The sequence below is a fragment of the Podarcis bocagei genome, assembly GCF_964188305.1.
Source record: "Podarcis bocagei genome assembly, chromosome: W".
NCBI classification, from domain to species: domain Eukaryota; kingdom Metazoa; phylum Chordata; class Lepidosauria; order Squamata; family Lacertidae; genus Podarcis; species Podarcis bocagei.
In genome coordinates, this window is record NC_138131.1 from 75,317,614 (window position 1) to 75,334,572 (window position 16,959).

Consider the following 16,959-nt stretch of genomic DNA (forward strand, 5'->3'; position numbering starts at 1 on the left):
GAGTAGACAAGGAGTGCGGAAGCTGTGGCCCTCCAGACAGTGCTGAATCATAGCTCTCATCCTCCCTGACCACTGAAATAGGGTGGCTGAGGTTGATAGGAATTAGGAGTTCACCATTGTCTGGTGGACAGTGGCAGAATTTCGCCTACTTTAGAGTGGACTGTACTGAGTTAAGTGGACGAAAAGTCTGACTTCGAAGCAAAATGGATTTGGGGGGCAACCACACTATATTCCTCATCTTTCTCACACGAAGATGAGTTGACCACGGTTATGATCAATATGGTTTTATTTTCGGGGTGAAACAAGGTACCAAGATCTACTTGTTACAGAGATGCTCCAAAGGTGCAGGAGATGTTACTTAGTGTTTGAGGATTCCCCCTCCCCTTTTGTCTTGGGAAGAAGGCATTCTGTCTAAAGCTGCTGCATACTGACAAATTAATCTTCCTGCAAAACAGTATGCCACAAGAGGCTGCCTTACAAGTCCATGGGTTGCAATAAAACATCTGCTCCTGCCTTTTGTGCTTGAATTCTGTGTGATCCATTCATAAGCAATGGGCTGTAGCCAATGCTAGTCCTACTCAGAGTAGATACACTGAAATTAATGAACGAGACTAACTTGGGTCCATTACTTTATTTGGGTTTACTGATTAGAACAAGCGTTAGCTGGTAATGGTTTTCTGCAAAGAATTCTGGGAGCTGCCGTTTGTTAAGGGTGCTGAGAGGAGTCGTTTTAGTTAACACAGCTGATTTTTGGTTCTTGCCAATAAACTGAGTAGCATAAAAATTATAGCGGGGATCAAATACTGGAGAGAACTCACAAAAATACAGTGGTGCCTCGCAAGACGAAATTAATTCGTTCCGCGAGTTTTTTCGTCTAGCGAATTTTTCGTCTTGCGAAGCACGAACTCCCATAGGAATGCATTGAAATTCAATTAATGCGTTCCTATGGTCAAAAAAAGTCCAAACAAAGCCAAATTTGGTACAACAAGAGTTTATTAAGTGCTCTTTAAAGTCACACATACTGTAAAGAGCATTTCAAAAATTGAAGGAACAAGTAAGTTTCTAAACATGACAGAAAAACATTTAAAAATCAACAAAGTGTACAGTACATTTTCTAAGACTCTGGGGGACCACTCGAAGAAGGTTCCTCTTCCACTCTTTGCTTCTTGCTGAAGAACCTGCCCATGGTCTGCTGCTTCATCCGCCTTTTCAGCACCTCCCTGAAAGGCGACATGACCCTCGTATCAAAAGTGTTCGCGAGGTCATGTGCCACGTGCTTGTCAGGGTGGTGCCGCTGTGCAAAAGCCTGCACATCCTTCCACTTCAGGCAAATGTCCCTCAGTTCTTTGGAGGACGGCCATTCCTCAGTTGCTTCCTCCTCTTCCAGCGAGGCCTGCTCCTGCGCAGCCTCTGCCTGCAGTTCGACCAGCTCCTGGGTGGTCAGCTCGTGGTCGTGCTCCTCCACCAGCTCGCTGATGTCCTCCTCTGTGACCTCCAGGGCCCATGGTCCTCCCCAAGGCAACAATGTCCTGCACCACTGTTGACTCTGGTGCATCAGAGTCACTTGGTGCCACGCAGTCCGGCCACAGGCTGCGCCAAGCGCAATTCAAATTTCTCTGGCTGATCCCATTCCAGGCCGTGGTGATCATCTTCAAGCAGGTGACGATGTCAAAGTGGTCCTTCCAGAATTCCCGCAGGGTGATGGTGGTGCAATCAGTCACCTCGAAGCATCGCCTGAAAAGCTCCTTGGTGTAGAGTTTTTTGAAATTGGCGATGACCTGCTGATCCATCAGCTGGAGCAGTGGCGTGGTGTTAGGCGGCAGGAACATGATGCTGATGAAGCTGAACTCCTCCAACAAGTCCTCCTCAAGGCCTTTAGGATGAGCAGGAGCATTGTCCATCAGAAGCAAAGCCTTCAGCAGCAGGTCGTTGTCCAGCAGGTACTGTTTGACAGCAGGGCCAAAAGCAAGATTGACCCAGTCCACAAACAGCACACGTGTGACCCAAGCCTTACTGTTGGATCGCCACATGACACTCAGCTGCTCCTTGTCGACCTTGTGTTTCTTGAAGGCCCGTGGGTTCTCCGAGTGGTACACCAGCAGGGGCTTGATCTTCAGGTCGCTGCTTGCGTTGGCACAGAAGAGCAGGGTCAGACGGTCCTTCATGGGCTTGTGGCCAGGCAACGTGGCCTCCTCCTGTGTGATGAAAGTCCTTTTGGGCATCCTCTTCCAAAACAGCCCGGTCTCGTCACAGTTGAAGACCTGCTGTGGAACGTAGCCCTCCGTCGTCACAACCTCCAGGAACTCCGCTGCAAAGTCTTCAGCCGCAGAAACATCAGAACTTGCAGCCTCTCCATGCCTGACCACGCTGTGGATTCCAGATCTTGTCTTGAACCGGTCAAACCAGCCTCTGCTTGCCTTGAAGACTTCTGGCTCGCCTGAGGTTCCTGGCTGTTCCCGGACGAGGTCTGCGTGCAAGGCCTTGGCCTTCTCACAAATGATGGCCTCAGTCACTGTGTCCCCTGCACGCTGCTTCTCTTCTAACCAGATGAGCAGCAACTTCTCCACCTCCTCCAGAACAGCTGGGCGGTTCTTCACGATCCTGGTGACTCCCTTGGCTGCATCAGTCGCAAGGATCTTCTCCCTCACCTTCAGGATGGTCCCGATGGTCGATGGATTCCTCCCGTACTCCCTGGCGAGGTCTGTCACACGCATTCCACCGCCGTGCTTCCGGATGATCTCCTTCTTCATTTCCAGCGTAACCTTCGCCTTCTTCCCCTCGCCGGCCTCTGCAGCAGCAGTCTTCTTGGGTCCCATGGCAGCACAGCTCCTACCTTCGCAAACCCCCAAAAATAAATAAATCAGTGCTTCAATTCCAAAAAATTCAAAAGCACCCAGCCACCCACCACACAGAAATTCAAACCCAGAACCAGGTCCTTGAATTCCAAACACCCCAACCCAAAATCCAACCCCCCCCCCCCAAGTTTTAAAACTTTAACTTACCGATTGGCTGCAAAAGAAGTTTTGGAAAAGCTTCAAAAATCACCAAAGTCTTCAAAAACCTCAACTGTTCCCCCAGCCCCTCCCCAACTGTTGCAACCCCCTCCCCAACTGTTGCAACCCCCTCCCCAACTGTTCCCCCAGGCCCTCCCCAACTGTTGCAAACCCCTCCCCAACTGTTCCTCCAGCCACCCACCACACAGAAATTCAAACCCAGAATTTTTTTAAAAAAAAACACAGCAGAGTGGCCCAATGGTCACAGAAAATCATAAAAATGCAGAAAAAACCACACAAGCTTCCAAATTATTGCAAACCCCTCCTCAACTGTTCCCCCAGCCACCCACCACACAGAAATTCAAACCCAGTTTTTTAAAAAAAAAAAACCAGCAGAGTGGCCCAATGGTCACAAAAAATGCAGGAAAAAAACACACAAGCTTCCAGATTCTTACAAACCCCTCCCCAACACCAAGTCCTTGATTTCCAAACACCCCAACCCAAAATCCAAAACCCCCCAAAAAAGTTTTAAAAGTTTAACTTACCAAATGGCTGCAAAAGAAGTTTTGGGAAAGCTTCAAAAAGCAGCAAAGTCTTCAAAAACTTCAAAAAATACTACCACACCACGTGCTATGAGTTGCTCCTCGAAGTCAAGTCGCAACTGCACCTCTTCAAGCAATGCACCCTGGGTATTAACGGTTTTAAGAAAAAGGAAACAAACTTGCAATACGTTTTCGTCTTGTGAAGCAAGCCCATAGAGAAATTCGTCTTGCGAAGCAGCTCAAAAACCGCAAAACCCTTTCGTCTAGCGAGTTTTTCGTCTTGCGAGGCATTCGTCTTGCGGGGCACCACTGTAATAATCCTAATAACATCTTTTGTCTTCAGAATTGACGGGTAAATCTCAGTCTAACTGGAGCTCAAACAAAGGTAGTAGGGGAACTTCCATTATTGTTAGCAGGCAGGTCTGGTTCTGGAGTTGGGTGGCCTAACAGTGAGGGGGGGGTGTGCTATTAAAGCCACGTAAAAAACAACGACCTACTTGATGTTTAGAACATTTGATGTTTCTCAATCCTCTCCCTGGAGGAAAAAAGATTCAGTTACATTAAAAGGCAGCCGTGGCTTCCCCCCACCCTGCCCCAGTGTTGGGAGCAATAGCCCTCAGCAGCTTGTGTAGATGTTGGAAGGTTTATAAGAAGTAGGTGCTGAGAGAGATGGGGAGAAACAATCTCTATTCAACTACAAAAGCCCTCACAGCATCCACCAGGCTTTGGCCAACAATCACAAGAAAGCATCACACCATTCCTTCAGGCAGCCATAACAGTCTCTGGATTGCTTGGCGTTGGCACCGCATGTGTCCTTCAGCCACTCGCGGAAGAGGTCCTTCAGCACTAAGAACTGTCCCAGAACCACGTACGCCTTGTCAAAGCCTTTGTCTTCCAGCTTCCTGCCAAGTACATCTCCAATGCCAGCTAAAGTACCAAGAGACTTGTCCCCCATGGGCTCAGCCATGAAGTCCTGATGCTTCTGACTGGTGGTCATGTTGCCTGCAGCTCTGCCTGCTCTCTCGCCTCAACCACTGCTCCCATCAAAGGGTGCTGAGAGTTGTTAGAAGACCCACTAGTCTCTTCACAGAGCTACAATTCCCAGAGTTCCCTGTGAAGAGGGATTGATAAACTGCTCTGGGAGCAGAAAAGGGGTTCTCAGCTGTAATGGGTATGGGGTTGCTCATGCGTAAGTTGCTGCCTCTCCTGGTTATGTTGCCTTGTTAAACTTTTCTGTCTGCATAGCCCTTCAATTCGTGGCTGCCTCAGTCGCTAGCAGAATCCGTCAGTGGGCGTTTCTTAAATCTTTTCCAACATAAAAGTTGTTTGACACCCAGTCTCCTCCTACTCTCTCTGCGCGGAAGTCTTCTGTGCAGGGTGGGCGTGGGTAGCGGAGGACCCGTGCTCTCCCCGCTGGTGTCCGGTGAAGAGTCCTGGAGCCCTCTCGCCGATTCCCCCATCAGCCCCTCTATATCCCTGGTGTTGCGCTGATTTGCTTCCCCATCTGCGGAGCTGCATCTCTCCCTGCTGGGCCCTTCTCCAGCATCATTTAAGAGCCTTCCCTCCGCCTCTAGCTCCGATGTCAGTTCCCTGACATCAGCCCTCTTAGCAAATCAGTTCCCAGGATTCTTTGAGGGAAGCCATGACTATTTAAAACAATAGTGTTTTAAGTGTGTTTTGTGAATGTGGCCAGTATACAGGTGAAACTCGGAAAATTAGAATATTGTGGAGAAGTTCATTTATTTCAGGAATTCAGCTTAAAAGGTGAGAGCTGGACCATAAAGAAGGCTGATCGCTGAAGAATGGATGCTTTTGAATTCTGGTGCTGGAGGAGACTCTTGAGAGTCCCATGGACTGCAAGAGGATCCAACCTCTCCATTCTGAAGGAAATCAGCCCTGAGTGCTCACTGGAAGGACAGATCCTGAAGCTGAGGCTCCAATACTTTGGCCACCTCATGAGAAGAGAGGACTCCCTGGAAAAGACCCTGATGTTGGGAAAGATGGAGAGCACAAGGAGAAGGGGACGACAGAGAACGAGATGGTTGGACAGTGTTCTCGAAGCTACCAGCATGAGTTTGACCAAACTGCGGGAGGCAGTGGAGGACAGAAGTGCCTGGCGTGCTCTGGTCCAGGGGGTCACGAAGAGTCGGACACGACTAAACGACTAAACAACAACAATATATGAGATAGACTCATGACATGCAAAGCAAGATATGTCAAGCCTTTATTAGTTATCATTGTGATGATTAGAATATTAAATGAAATCAGCAAAATAAGGACTGCAAATAGAGCAAATCTCTTTTCTGATAAGAACAGCTTTTGCATCTCATTTGGAAACCAAGGACCCAGAGTCTGGAGGAAGAACGGGGAGGGACACAATGCCAGATGCTTGAAGTCCAGTGTGAAGTTTCCACAGTCTGTGTTGATTTGGGGAGCCATGTCATCAGCTGGTGTTGGTCCACTGTGCTTCATTAAGTCCAGGGTCAATGCAGCCGTCTACCAGGAGATTTTGGAGCACTTCATTCTTCATGGGGATGCTGACTTCATTTTCCAGCAGGAATTGGCACCTGCCCACACTGCCAAAAATACCAAAACCTGGTTCAATGCCCATGGGATTACTGTGCTTGATTGGCCAGCTAATTCGCCTGACCTGAACCCCATAGAGAATCTATGGGGCACTGCCAAGAGACAGATGAGAGACATAAGACCGAGCAATGCAGAAGAGCTGAAGGCTGCTATTGAAGCATCCTGGTCTTTCATAACACCTCAGCAGTGCCACAGGCTGATAGGCAGTAATTGATGCAAAAGGGGCCCAAACCAAGTACTAAGTACATATGCATGCTTCTACTTCTCAGAGGTCCAATATGGCTCTATTTGCAGTCCTTGTTTTTCTGATTTTATTTAATATTCTAATTTCCTGAGATTGTTAATTTGGGGTTTTCATCAGCTGTACGCCATGATCATCACAATTATAACAAATAAAGGCTTGACATATCTCGCTTTGCATGTCATGAGTCTATCTCATATATTAGTTTCACCTTTTAAGTTGAATTACTGAAATAAATGAACTTTCCCACGATATTCTAATTTCCGAGTTTCACCTGTATATAAGGAGGCAGCATCAAAATCTGTCTCCTGCATGTGGTTCTGAAAAATGTTTTGACACCGAAATGCATGAAAGATGCTGGCCTAAAAAAAAAAAAGAAGACACTAGCTTCATGGTACTGTTAGGTGCCATGCAGGGTGCTTTGAAACATTTCACACACATCCACAATTTCTATAAAATACATTCTGCTTTATTAGTTACATACACAGACTGTTCATCTGTACTTATATAATGTTATCAGATGCGCAATCTCAAACTGGATTTAATGAACATCTGCCATAGAATACTTTGCTAGAAGAGAGAGACAAGTCTGAAAATATATTGAAAGGCACCATTGTTTATTGGGCACAGTGGGGTATACAGCACCAGCAACACAATTCTTTAGCAAGTAAAATGAGGCCCCAACTGCACCATGTGTTTAAAGCAATATCACATTGCTTTAAGCAGTCATGATTTCCCCAAAGAATTTTGGGAACTTCAATTTGTTATGGGTGCCGCAGTTGTTAGGAAACCCCTAGTCCTCTGATAGCTACAATTCCCTGAGTGGTTTAACAGTCAATCCTTTTACCATGGGAACTTTGGGAATTGTAACTCTGTGAGGGGAAAAGGGAGTTTCCTAGCAATTCTCAGTACTCTTAACTGAGGTTCACAGGATTCTTTGAGAAGCCATGACTGTTCAAAGGGGGCAACTGGCAAGTTGAAGGCTCAGAGGTGGGAGGAAGCTGGAGGCCTCAAGTACACCCAGACCTTTATTGCAACTTCTCATGAGAACATTGTGGATCTTCACTCTCAAGAGGTACCACACTTCCACCAAAGGCACCCCACTCACAGAACATGCCAAGCAGTACTTGCCTGGGCAAACATGGGTTTGTGGGCTGATGGGAGGGAAGCAAGCAGAGAAACAGAAGCAGGCAGAAGAAAAAGGCTGGAATGTGGCTGCCGCCAAGCATGTATTGCTGAAAACACATGTTAAATGCACATAAGATGCAAATTGCCTGTTTTGCTTTGCTTCCGGTTATACATAAGATAATAATAATAATAATAATAATAATAAATTTTATTTATATCCTGCCCTCCCCAGCCGAAGCCGGGCTCAGGGCGGCTAACAACACTAAAATAGTGCAACATTATCAAAAACATCATAAGAATTAATTAAAATCAAAAATGATGGCAACCATAAACTAAAGTATTGTAAAGATTGCCAAAGGAGGGAGTCAGGCTGTGCCCTAACCAAAGGCCTGGTGGAACAGCTCTGTCTTGCAGGCCCTGCGGAAAGATGTCAAGTCCTGCAGGGCCCTTGTCTCTTGTGACAGAGCGTTCCACCAGGTTGGAGCCGCAGCCGAAAAAGCCCTGGCTCTAGTTGAGGCCAGCCTAACCTCTCTGTGGCCTGGGACCTTCAAGATGTTTTTATTTGAGGACCGTAAGTTCCTCTGTGGGGCATACCAGGAGAGGCGGTCCCGTAGATACGAGGGTCCTAGGCCGTGTAGGGCTTTGAAGGTTAAAACCAGCACCTTAAACCTGATCCTGTACTCCACCGGGAGCCAGTGCAGCTGGTATAGCACCGGATGAATGTGATCCCGCAGCGAAGACCCCGTAAGGAGTCTCGCTGCGGCATTCTGCACCCGCTGGAGTTTCTGGGTCAGTCTCAGGGGCAGCCCCACGTAGAGCGAGTTACAATAATCCAGTCTGGAGGTGACCGTCGCGTGGATCACAGTGGCTAGGTCAGGGCGAGAGAGGTAAGGAGCCAACTGCTTAGCTTGGCGGAGATGAAAAAATGCCGCCTTTGTTATAGCTGCAATCTGAGCCTCCATGGAGAGGGAGGTATCGAAGATTACACCCAAACTCTTAACGGACGGTGCTGGCACTAATTGCACCCCCGCAAGAGATGGGAGTTGCCCCCTCAATCCCATATCGTCCCGTCCCAGCCAGAGGACCTCTGTCTTCGAAGGATTTAACTTCAACCGGCTCCCACGTAACCATCCAGCCACAGCTTCCAAGCATCTGATCAGTGTGTCTGGGGCCGAGTCAGGATGGCCATCCATCAACAGATAGAGTTGGGTGTCGTCAGCATACTGACGGCAGCCCAGCCCAAAACTCCGGACAAGCTGGGCGAGGGGGCGCATAAAGATGTTAAAAAGCATCGGGGAGAGAATTGCACCCTGAGGCACTCCACACACCAAGGAGTGGCGGGATGACAGTTCCCCCCCAAGCGCCACCCTCTGTCCCCGACCAGAGAGAAACGAGCGCAGCCATTGAAGGACTGTGCCCTGGATCCCCACATCGGCGAGGCGGTGGTCCAGAAGTTCGTGATCGACCATGTCGAAAGCTGCTGACAGATCTAGAAGAATCAGCAGCCCCGACCCGCCTCGATCCAGCTGTCTACGAAGATCATCTGTTAGGGCGACCAGAGCCGTCTCGGTCCCATGACCAGCGCGGAAGCCGGACTGGAATGGATCCAGAGCCGATGTTTCATCCAGAAACCTACCAAGCTGTTCAGCAACCGCTCTCTCAATCACCTTACCCAGGAATGGAAGATTCGAAACTGGGCGGTAATTGGATAGATCTAAGGGATCTAATGATGTTTTCTTTAAGAGCGGACGCACCACTGCCTCCTTCAGTTCCCCTGGGAATGTCCCGGTGCCAAGGGACAAATTGATGATATCCCCCAGGGGGGCCCGCACCTCGTCTGGACACGCTCTAATCAGCCAAGACGGCCACGGGTCGAGAGGACAAGTGGTGGGCTTTCCAGCTCGGAGGAGTCTGTCCACATCGGCTGGGGATATCCGGTCAAAGTGGTCCAATACTGGACCCGAGGACAGTCGAGGGGCCTCCAGTTCCTTTATTGTATCCAAATTGGCAGGGAGGTCATGGCGGAGCGACAGGACCTTCTCCGCAAAAAAGCTCGCAAATGCCTCACAGCTGTGTGTCGAATTGTTATTTAAATTTGGCTGTCCTTTGAGGGACGTTAAAGACCGAATTATACTAAATAATTGTGCCGGGCGAGAGCTAGCGGATGCAATGGAGGCCGAGAAGTAAGACTTCTTAGCGGCCTTCACTGCCATCTCGTAGGTTTTCATAAAAATCCTATAAGATGTTCTTGAGGCTCCGTCACGGGCACCCCGCCATACTCTAGCCGTCTGAGGTCCCGCTTCATTTTCTGGAGCTCCTCAGTAAACCAGGGAGCCCGGTTTCTGCGGGGTCGCAGAGGGCGCTTAGGTGCGATCTCATTGATGGCTGCCAGGAGCTGGGTATTCCAGCCCTCAACAAGCTCAGTCAATGAGTCGCCAGGGGGAGAAAGGTCCCGCAAGGCTTGATGGAATCTATCCGGGTCCATCAGCCTCCACGGGCGAGCCCAAATCGGCGCACCACCTAAGCAGGGTGGGGGTGGAACGTCAATCCTGGCTTTCAGAGCGTAGTGATCAGACCATGGCACCTTCATCGAAGGAAACATGATCACATCTATACCGACGCCAAAGATCAGATCCAGCGTGTGGCCTGCTTGATGTGTGGGGCCCGAAACAAACTGGGAGAGCCCTAGTGTCGCCATGGAAGACACCAGGTCCAGAGCCTGTGAGGAGGGAGTGGCATCGGCATGGATGTTGAAGTCCCCCAATACCAATAGGTTGGGGAACTCCAAGGTCCAGCCGGCCACCGCCTCCAGCAGGCCTGACAGGGTGGCTGCTGGTGCGCTAGGTGGCCGGTACACCAGCCAGACAGCCAAGCTCACCTTGGAGCCCCACACTAGGCCAACACATTCAATGCCGGGGATCGATGGCGGTGGTAGAGCCCTGAAAGAACAATCTTCCCGGATTAATAGTGCCACCCCTCCCCCGCGGCCCACAGTCCGTGACTGGTGGAGGACGGAGAAACCCGGGGGCGCCATCTCTCGTAAGGTAACAGTATCCCCTTCGCGCACCCAGGTCTCCGTCACACAAGCCAGGTCGACCCCCTGCGAGATGATGAAATCTCGCGGTTTTGTTGCCTATAGACCTGGCATTGCACAACACCAGTGACGGAGGTGAGTAATCCTTGCTCACCCTACCCTCGTCTCTCGGGATGGGGCGCAGATTGGAAGGGGTACGAGCATATCCGTATCTCGATCCCCTTCGCCTATGACATCTGCCCCCACCGCCATACCTCCCTCGCCCCTCCACGGTAGCAATCCCAGGCCTCATACTCTAAGCCAAGATCTAAGCCAAGATTAGCCACACTAGAAGAGACTGGTTTCCTCCCATCTATATAAAATGAAAGTTTAAGTCTCCTAAAGCTGAGAGCACACCGATACTAGTTAGGGCAGAGGTGGGGAAATCTGTGGCCTTGCAGATGTTGGGACTCCAGCTCCCATCAGTCCTAAGCACCACGGCCCCTGGTCAGAAATGATGGGAACTTTTGTGCAGCAGTACCTGGTGGGCCCAAAGGTTCCCCATCCCTGTACTCTAGTATGAGCATCTTGCCTGTAAAGGGATGATTCAGAGGTTGGAAGCTGCTTGCACCTAGCTCAGTTACCTGCCATCTACTATAGACTTTCACCTTTTCAAGTGACTTAGTGTATAGTGAAATGTTAAAAACACATAAAACACAACAACATAGACCTGGGGAAGCCATTTGACTGTGACATTTAAACTATGACACAGTTTGTTTGCTTCATGCTAAAGACAGACTGCATGCGGAAATTCTGTAATAACCTTGCATCTCACTTTATAAAGTTACTAACTTTACTTGCACAGTATTATTCATTTGGGGCATGTAGTGATCTTGGATGAAAAGAATCACCCACACTCAAAGCAATTTACAAAAAAAAGACAACTTGAAGGAAATGGCTATCTAAATTCTACTCTTTTGTTGCCTCCAAAGTCAATTTTTGCAGAAGTCTAAAGCAGAAAAGTGGGTATGATTTTTATATGCAGGGACTGAAAGCCAAGCCTGCTCAAGAAGGGTTGCACATGCCTTTTAAAGAAATTATGCCAAAGAAGTCAATCCAGAATATTTCCATTACTGGTAATGGAGGTATAGACCTTCAGTCTTAAGTGTTTTATTTCAATTAGGACTCAATGAATGCGGTTGCAGGGAAGAGCTTAGGCAAATTATTTTTAAAAAGCCTCTCTTACTATATGCTAAGCAACATAACAACATATTAAATGACCAACAGTTAAATGATACACTGCTTTCATTTTTAGCTTCCAATAAACTTGCCCAAAGGGCTACTGTAGATGGGGGTAGCCAATTGGAGACCCTCTCCGGATGTTGTGAACTCCCAACTCCCATCAGCCCTAGCCAAAATTCACATGAGGCTTGAACAGCAAAACTCTGGGAGGAGTGCCAATAATAATAATTCTCCTGTCCACCCCTTGGCCCAGGTCGTTTGATTCACAAAAGAACTTTTTACACAGTGTTCATAAGAACCAATCAGATTTCCTCTGAGCATTTCAAAACCCCAACGTGGGACAAAGTCAGATCAGAAGAAATTCTTTTAACGACAAAGAAACTATTTCCTACTTGAGCATGCATATGTAGTTCAGAGTAAATAAAATAGGAATAAAAGGAGGAATGCATTCAGCAAAACCCTAGAGGTCGTAAACAGGAGAGGCAGGATGGCAGTATTTACTATCTTCTCGTGAACTCTCTTCCTGGCCCTTAAGATCTATCTAAAAATTAAACTACATCAAAGCTACCTTCTATCTTTATGACCCAGGATGCCTGATGAACAACTGGCCTGTGTATTTAGAATGTTTATACGTGCCTGTCAGGCGTAGAGAAAGCAAATGGCAGAGGTGGAGAGGCTTGTGTGGTGTAGTGGTAAAGAGCGGTAGTCACGTAATCTGGGTAACCGGGTTCACGTCTCCGCTCCTCCACCTGCAGCTGCTGGGTGACCTTGGGCCAGTCACACTTCTCTGAAGTCTCTCAGCCCCACTCACCTCACAGAGTGTTTGTTGTGGGGGAGGAAGGGAAAGGAGAATGTTAGCCGCTTTGAGACTCCTGAAGGGGAGTGAAAGGCGGGATATCAAATCCAAACTCTTCTTCTTCTTCTTCTTCTTTGTGGGATTCGATCAGAAATTATTGTCAATGAATCAACCCCCGTCAACGCGATGCTTTCATCGCAGACACAAATGGCTTGCTCCATATTTCATAATTCCTCATAGCAATCCCACCTGACCCCCACACTCTGGATATTTGCACCCCTACATCTCACCGCTTTTTATTTTTAAATTTTTTTATTTGTTTTTGTTTTTTGTAAGAAGAGCTTAAGATAGTAGAGGTTAAGGTAATAGATGTACTGTGTTCTCTTCATGTTCATGTATGTGTTCTTGTATCACATAACGATGTCTAGCAGACATTCCTAAAGGAGTGCTCGACAACCTCTGCCTATTCTTTTCTAAAATTGAGTGACTAGGCAAGACCAAAGTCAGTCTGCTGCGGCAGCACTGAGCATCAGATAAATTGGCGGGAATGTAGTTATAACTTCTTTGATTACACGTGAAAAACCAATCATCTGGCAAGCTAACATGAGCATAATTAAAAATAATCTGCTGAACATGTGAGCAATTCCAAGTTGGCCATCCTGCGTCCAGACAGCAAGTTGCTTTCTTACTGCAATTCCCAATCTGAACACAAGAGGTGTCTGGTGGTGCTGCAACTCTAGGTGTGTATAATGCTATCGCATCCAGAGGTAACTTTTGTGTCACCTTTTCCCAGTCATGGAGATTGGTATAACCAATGATACCTTCAGGAATCCATTTAGAAAACCACTTTCCCATGTGTGTGGCATGTGCCATATGAAAGGGTTGTGTACAAACAGGGAGTATACAATTTCCTAAGGTAGTGTGCATATCATATGCTTCACTCAGACAAAAATGAGAGACGTTAGCCACTTTAGCGAAACGCATCCACAAATTATAGTTATGACTAGAAGAAGTGCCAGGGGGAAGATAGATACACTGAGTACTTGGTATCAAGAAAACAAATAATACACATGTTAAAATCAGCATAGAGTTCATATTTAGCTGAGTAATCAAGGCTACTAAAAAAGTCCCTGATGCTTCTGGAACATCATGATGCTGAAGTTGTGAAAAGATAAAGTGCGAGACTGGCTTCATTACTATCAGATAATGGAGGCATATAATTTGGATAAGAAAATTGGCTTCCAGGTGGAAAAATCAAAATTAGAAACAGAACTGTTAAAACCCAAAACTAAGATTTTGTCAAAGATGTATAACTTGCTGTTGAAATGGAATACTCAGGATGAAACGGTGAAATCTGCTATGATTAAATGGGCACAAGATGTTGGACATAACATTATGTTTCCTGACTGGGAACAGTTATGGACCACAGGTATGAAGTTTACGGCATGTAATGCTTTAAGAGAGAATATTACGAAAATGATATACAGGTGGTACATGACACCAGTCAAGCTTGCAAAAATCTATCATTTGCCTGACAATAAATGTTGGAAATGTAAAGAAACTGAGGGTACATTCTTTCACCTTTGGTGGACGTGCCCAAGGATTAAGGCTTTCTGGGAGATGATCTATAACGAAATGAAAAAGGTATTTAAATATACCTTCCTGAAGAAACCAGAGGCCTTTCTCCTGGGCATCGTCAGCCAATTGGTGCCAAAGAAGGATAGAACTTTTTTTATGTATGCCACAACAGCAGCAAGAATACTCATTGCAAAGTATTGGAAGACACAAGATCTACCCACCCTGGAAGAATGGCAAATGAAGGTGATGGACTATATGGAACTGGCGGAAATGACTGGCAGAATCCGAGACCAGGGAAAAGAGTCGGTGGAAGAAGATTGGAAGAAATTTAAAGACTATTTACAGAAATATTGTAAAATTAATGAATGTTAGAATGATGTTGGATAGAAATTAAGGGGTTTTCAGCTGTAATATTATAAAGGAATATGAAAAATGGATTATTAATAGGTAAAAATTTAATGTTACAATAGCTTAAGATTAAAGACTAGGATAAACAAAGAGGGTAAGGATTTGCTGAACCAACAAACTGAACTGGAATACAAAAAAGGGAGGTGTGAGAGGTCCGGGAAATAAGCTAATGAAAAATAAGTAATGGAAAGAATGAGTTGTTTTTAACTATTTTTATTTTGTATTTTCTTACTTTTTATTTTTATTTTGTAATACTTTGAAAATCTTAATAAATATCTGTCAGGGGTTCAGAAGCAGAGACGCAGAGAAGGGAGGAGACAGAGAGCGAGGGGGAGGAATACGAAGGAAAGATGAGTGGGGATGACGAACCGAGATCACCGAGCTTATCCAGTGAGTCCGAGGATTCCCAGAAGGGAGCGCCAGCGGTCAGAGCAAGGGGGGAAAGCAGGGGGACACCCCAGGAAGAAGGGTCCAGAGAGGAATCAGAGAGCAGCAGTTGGAGATCGGGACCCACGTACCCAGCCGGGAGCAGCGGGGAGAAAGGGGACCAGATATCGGGTTCCGGAGGCTTTCAGAAGGAGGGAGGGCATGAGTCAGGAGTAGTCACGCCCACCTCGGGGAGCGACGAAACGATCAAGAGGAAGGTTGAGAGTTGGGCGCGCGCGCCAAGTTCAAATGTAGCGGAAGCTGGCGCAGTAAGCAGCCCAGAGAGTGAACCAGGTCCCAAAGCCCGCCGCAAGGAGGCGGAAGGGTCAGGGGGGTCCGCGTCAGAAGAGAGTAGGAAAGAAGAGACCCCGGGGGGCAGAAGGACCCAGAGACGGAAGGAAAGGCGCAGGAGGTGGAGCAAGGCTAGGGTATTAAGCTGGTGTGCTAGAGGCGGAGACTCAGACGGGTCTTCGCCGGTCTGACCTAGAAGAAGTAGGGCTGCACATTGCAGTTTGGAAATGGAACCTGTAATCCAAGAAAGACTCTTTTAACCGGAACGCTGGCTAACGTGGTCCTATGTGAGCTGGGACTGAGTGGCAGCCCTGACAGATAGAGTTGGGTGTCATCAGCATACTGATGGCAGCCCAGCCCAAAACTCCGGACAAGCTGGGCGAGGGGGCGCATAAAGATGTTAAAAAGCATCGGGGAGAGAATCGCACCCTGAGGCACTCCACACACCAAGGAGTGACGCGATGACAATTCCCCCCCAAGCGCCACCCTCTGTCCCCGATCAGAGAGAAACGAGATGTATTCAAGTCTCCAGGGTCAGATGAACTGCATCCAAGAGTATTAAAAGAACTGGCAGATGTGATCTCAGAACCACTGGCAGTCATCTTTGAGAATTCCTGGAGAACAGGCGAAGTCCCGGCAGACTGGAGGAGGGCAAATGTTGTCCCTATTTTCAAAAAGGGGAAAAGAGAGGACCCAAATAATTACCGCCCAGTCAGTCTGACATCAATACCAGGGAAGATTCTGGAGCAGATCATTAAGCAAACAGTCTGTGCGCACCTAGAAAGGAATGCTGTGATCACCAATAGTCAGCATGGATTTCTGAAAAATAAGTCATGTTAGACTAACCTGATCTCGTTTTTTGACAGAATTACAAGCCTGGTAGATGAAGGGAATGCAGTGGATGTAGCCTACCTTGATTTCAGCAAGGCATTTGACAAGGTGCCCCATGATCTTGTAAAGAAGCTGGTAAAATGCGGTCTTGACTATGCTACCACTCAGTGGATTTGTAACTGGCTGACTGACCGAACCCAAAGGGTGCTCATCAATGGTTCCTCTTCATCCTGGAGAAGAGTGACTAGTGGGGTGCCACAGGGTTCTGTCTTGGGCCCGGTCTTATTCAACATCTTTATCGACGACTTGGATGATGGACTCAAGGGCATCCTGATCAAATTTGCAGATGACCCCAAACTGGGAGGGGTGGCTAACACCCCAGAGGACAGGATCACACTTCAAAACGACCTTGACAGATTAGAGAACTGGGCAAAAACAAACAAGATGAATTTTAACAGGGAGAAATGTAAAGTATTGCACTTGGGCAAAAAAAATGAGAGGCACAAATACAAGATGGGGGACACCTGGCTTGAGAGCAGTACATGTGAAAAGGATCTAGGAGTCTTGGTGGACCACAAACTTGACATGAGCCAACAGTGTGACGCGGCAGCTAAAAAAGCCAATGCAATTCTGGGCCGCATCAATAGGAGTATAGCATCTAGATCAAGGGAAGTAATAGTGCCACTGTATTCTGCTCTGGTCAGACCTCACCTGGAGTACTGTGTCCAGTTCTGGGCACCACAATTCAAGAAGGACACTGACAAACTGGAACGTGTCCAGAGGAGGGCAACCAAAATGGTCAAAGGCCTGGAAACGATGCCTTATGAGGAACGGCTAAGGGAGCTGGGCATGTTTAGCCTGGAGAAGAGGAGGTTAAGGGGTGA

General features: G+C 47.5%; 1 pseudogene across 1 annotated transcript; it reads right to left on the reverse strand.

The window, feature by feature from the left end:
- Nucleotides 1-4,063: 4,063 nt before the first annotated feature.
- On the reverse strand, nucleotides 4,064-4,619 carry LOC308577999 (barrier-to-autointegration factor pseudogene; annotated as a pseudogene). Its single transcript has one exon. The product of its transcript is annotated as a barrier-to-autointegration factor pseudogene (transcript).
- Nucleotides 4,620-16,959: the final 12,340 nt, after the last annotated feature.